The sequence below is a fragment of the Lynx canadensis genome, chromosome C1 (assembly GCF_007474595.2).
Source record: "Lynx canadensis isolate LIC74 chromosome C1, mLynCan4.pri.v2, whole genome shotgun sequence".
Lineage (NCBI taxonomy): Eukaryota > Metazoa > Chordata > Mammalia > Carnivora > Felidae > Lynx > Lynx canadensis.
The window spans coordinates 5,436,982-5,441,425 of record NC_044310.1 but is presented as its reverse complement, the minus strand read 5'-3'; the positions used below and the strand labels follow the sequence as shown (position 1 = coordinate 5,441,425).

The 4,444-nt window shown below is 46.5% G+C and overlaps 1 long non-coding RNA gene across 1 annotated transcript; it reads right to left on the bottom strand.

Moving 5' to 3' along the window:
- Positions 1-1,156: 1,156 nt before the first annotated feature.
- LOC116738244 lies at positions 1,157-3,555 on the bottom strand. The gene is made up of 3 exons (XR_004343944.1): positions 3,414-3,555; positions 1,950-2,062; positions 1,157-1,866 (listed from the first exon to the last, which is right to left on the bottom strand). It is a non-coding gene; the product is annotated as an uncharacterized LOC116738244 (long non-coding RNA).
- Between the last annotated feature and the right edge of the window lie 889 nt (positions 3,556-4,444).

The window sequence follows — 4,444 nt, the reverse complement described above, 5'->3', positions numbered from 1 at the left end:
CTCTATCTAAAGCCGGGCCCAAGCTCTGCCTTTTCCACAAAGCCTTCTCCCATTCAATTATGTCAGCAATGTTACCTGGCACGTGTTATGTGTAAAGTGTCGTGTCCCGTGCAGGGGCCGGAATGTACTAGAATACGGAGATCGAAAGATGAAATAGCATGGCGTGTGACTCCAGAACAAACTTTTGCGAAACAATACTAATACCCAGTAAAACACAAGGCTGCAAGACACAAGCACTGGGGCACAGACTGACCTGCCCCGCAAAAAAAAATCTCTCCTTTCTCTGAAACTGCATCTGATTTGCCTTCCTTTGGGAATCTTTGATTCTCACATGTAATCTGTAGCCACAACTGGTTTGGGGGCTTTCTGAGGCCAGGTGCTGTGCTCTCCCTTTCTCTAGTGAAGCCTTGAGAATGTCCTCTGGGCAGAGGAGAGGTATGGTGGAGAGTCAAAGAAACGCAGCAAGATGCCATCCCGTTTTAAGAAACTAGTTCTTAAGGGGCACCTGGGTGGCGCAGTCGGTTAAGCGTCCGACTTCGGCCCAGGTCACGATCTCACAGTTTGTAAGTTCCAGCCCCCCGTCAGGATCTGCGCTGACAGCTCGGAGCGTGGTGCCTCTTTCGGATTCTGTGTCTCCTTCTCTCTCTGCCCCTCCCCGCCTGCCCTCTGTCTCTCTCTCAAAAATAAACATTAAAAAAAAAGGAAACAAGTTCTTATAAAGGTGGTTCACCTCATACTGATCGTAATAGTAACAAATAATAACCAAGCCTGAAACTAAGCATAACCTTTGTTCATCAAGAAAGTAATCACGCATGCAGAAAAGCACATGAAGGGCCGTTGTAAATGATGAGCGGCCTTCTAGCATCCTAAATCGAAATTACGCTTCCAGGTGACCGCTGAGATCTTTTAGTAAGAACCGAGAAATACAATTGGGGAAAAAATGGACCCAAGGGTCTATGTATCTAAAGCCCACCTTTGGCGCACCTGGGTGGCTCAGTTGGTTAAGCGTCCGACTTTGGCTCAGGTCATGATCTCACGGTTTGTGACTTTGAGCCCCATGTCGGGCTCTGTGCTGACAGCTCGGAGTCTGGAGCCTGCTTTGGACTCTGTGTCTCCCTCTCTCTCTGTCCCTCCCTCACATGTTCGCGCGCGCGCACTCTCTCTCAAAAACAAACAAACATAAATAAATAAAGCCTGCCTTTACCACAGCCCATAAAGGTAAGAGCAACAGTTAAGACAGTTAATAGCCAAGCAAGCAGGGGTCCAGCAAAGCAGCTGCTGTGCTGTGGCCGGGCCAGGGTCTGGGGCCAGCTGTTACAGTAGGTGGTTTGCTCGCGCCTGTGAGTCACACACGAGGAAGCTGCAGTCCTTGACCAGTACTGTAGGCGCTTAGATCCGGTATTTGCTTTTAGACCGTGGGAGCAAAGACTAATAAGGAAAATACACCAGAACAGCTGGGAAATCAGCTCCCTTCTGACTGCACAAAATCGCGACTGCCAAGGCATTTTCTGTCCTCGAGACAGGGAGGTCTTCGAAGGATATGTGTTTTTGTTTTGTTTTTGTTTTTTGTTTTTTTGTCCTTCAAATTCATTTCTTTTGCCTTTCCTCCATCCAGCCTCACCGATCACTTACACTCCGTGCTTGAATGATACTAGCTTCAACTGTTTTGTAACACGAAGGATGGCCAAAAGAAAAAAATCAAATCAAATCAATGTATTTCTCGTATCCTTTCAAACACTGCGTATTTCATGACTTTGAGACTCCAGATACAGGTGATGTCCATGTTTGCTTGTGTGGTGGCCCCAATTTTAACTTCGTCTTACCAAGACAATTTCATACCTTCATACAGTCTTGGTGTCTATACAACTGAAATGGGAATTCAGACTTCATCAACACTGCTGGCCTGAGAGAGAATTCTATAGCCGAAGAGAATGCAAATTAATACTCACCCCATTCTCACTGGCTTCAAAAGCGTGTGAACAGCTTCATCAGAAAAATCATCGGTTTCTCTGAAAGACCACTTGGATTCCAGCAAAAATCCCGAATATTCCGAGTAAACCAGCTGTTGGAAGAATGCATCATTCTAGGAACTATGATTTCATCATTCGGTAGTTTAGAATTAAAAGTAATTTTTGGACCAGGCAAAATTTTTTAAGTTAATTCAGTGATAAATCCATTTTCTGGATACGAATATCTAGCAACATATCTGACTTTATTAACATAATTTTTCACGGCATACACAGTCTTCCAGTTTCGAAAACTCTTCCTCTGAAATGCTCTTCTGCTCAGTGTTAGTTATCAACAACACGAATTGGGGCATCTTCTGTAAAAAATACTATTCCTGGGGGGTGGGGGAACCGGGATGGCTCAGTTGGGTAAGCATCTGACTCTTGATCTCGGCTCAGGTCACGATCTCATGGTTTGTGGGATCGAGCCCTGCGTTGGGCTCTGTGCTGACGGCATGGAACCTGCTTGGGATTCTCTCTCTCCCTCTCTCTCTATGCCCCTCCTCAGCTTGTGTGTACTTTCTCTCTCTCAAAATAAATAAACTTTTAAAAATGTTTTAAAAAAAGAATGCTATCTTGGGGGGGAGTATATAAAACTTATCTAGCCAAGGAAAAGGATACAGACCAGTTCTGCATAGACACAGTCATGACTATACTCTTGATATCTGTATCTTGTCAGATGTCATCCACTAGTAGCTTTTCAGCATCAACCCGGCCCTTGGCCTGTAAGTATGGCCCCCAGCAGCTCAGGCAAAAAGTTAAAGTTGCAGAAGGGAAAATGCAAACTAGTAACAGCCCACTTATCTAAGAATCACATATGGCAACCTCAGCTCATTGGAACTCGCCGGGAAGGCAAGGGGAAGAGAAAGGAAAAGAAAAAGGTATTTCAACAGTCAGAACAGAAATGGAAAGCAAGTGTGCTAAAAATATCATCTGTGTGTATGTGCGTGTGGGGGGGGGGGGGGACACAAGGAAAAAAAGCGGGAAGGATAGAATGATGCGAACACCATGGCAAAAACTCCAACTCACCCAAGGGACCTCACATACCTGTCGCGGTGACAGTGAGGAGAGCTACCAGCACATAGGAGGCCCTCAGCGTGCCCAGCGGGCAGCTGCTTATTCTAAGTGGTGACCCAAGACCTCAGTCATTGGATAAATTGTACTTAGCATCATTTTACTCAGGTATGGAAATAGAGTAAGTTACCTGTTTTTTTTCCCCAACAGGCTTACTATAAAAATAAGTTTCTTAGGGGTGCCTCAAGCATCCGAGTCTTGATTTCGGCTCAGGTCACGATGACAGCTCGGAGCCTGCTGGGGATTCTTTCTTTCTCCCTCTCTCTCTGCCCCTCCCCTGCTCACACCTTCTCTCTCAAAATAAATAAACTTAAAAAAAAAGTAAAATAATACCTTATACAGTGAAGCAAACATCAGCGGTGCACAATTCTACTGGTTCTAAAACGGGATCCGGGCTGACGTCTCCTCTAAGAAACAATGGAATCCTAGTGCACCCGCACAGGAAATGGCCAGGCATAGAATTTTACAGAAAAGGGCAATCTTGTGTTTCCATTTCGGGGGTGGGGGGGTGGGGGGGGGAGAAGAATGTATGGTATTTCATTATTTCCATATATAGATTAAAGAAAATTGCCGTCTTAGATGCATTACTTTAGGACGCAAAAACATGCCGGTAACTAATAGGCATCTTAAGTATGTGGAAGCTGAGCTCCTCATCTGTCCCCCGAAACCTGCTCTACCGGCCCACCTGCCCGTCACCTTACCGGCAGCTCCATCCTTCTGGTCACCCAGGCCAAAGCCCCTGGGTGTCATCCTTGCCACCCGCTTTCCCCACATCCCACATCCAGCCCATCAGCAAATCCTCTTGGCCCGTCCTTCAAAACAGATCTAGAAGCTAACTGTTTCTCACCACCCCCACTGCTAGCTGCTGGGTCAAGTCATTGCCATCCTTCCGCCTGGATTTTCGAAAAGCTTCCTTAACTAGCGTCCTGGCTTTCTGCCTTATCTCCCTTGAGTCAGTAGTCTATACATAGGTCAGAGGGATCCTTTTAAAACGCAAGTCAGTGGATTTCCCCCTACCTCCTCTGCTCAGACCCCCGGCAGAGTAAAGTTCAAAGTCCTCACTCCTTCCTCCTTCTCTGGCCCATGGTTCTCCCAGCCTCCCGCCCGCCCTTCGAGCTGTTCCTTGAAACCACCTGCTTTGCAGGCTTCCCTTCTGCCTGAAATGTCCTTCCAGCTCAATCTATAGCTGTGTTGTTCAGTGCTGTATGCCCCGCCCCCAGAACAGTGCCGGGCAGAGTAGAGGATTAACAACTGAATGAATGAGCACCATAGTGGAAGAGTAAATGATATAGCTTTGGCTAGGTGGCACTATCCTTTCTTTAAAAAAAAAATGTCTGGGGCGCCTGGGTGGCGCAGTCGGTTAA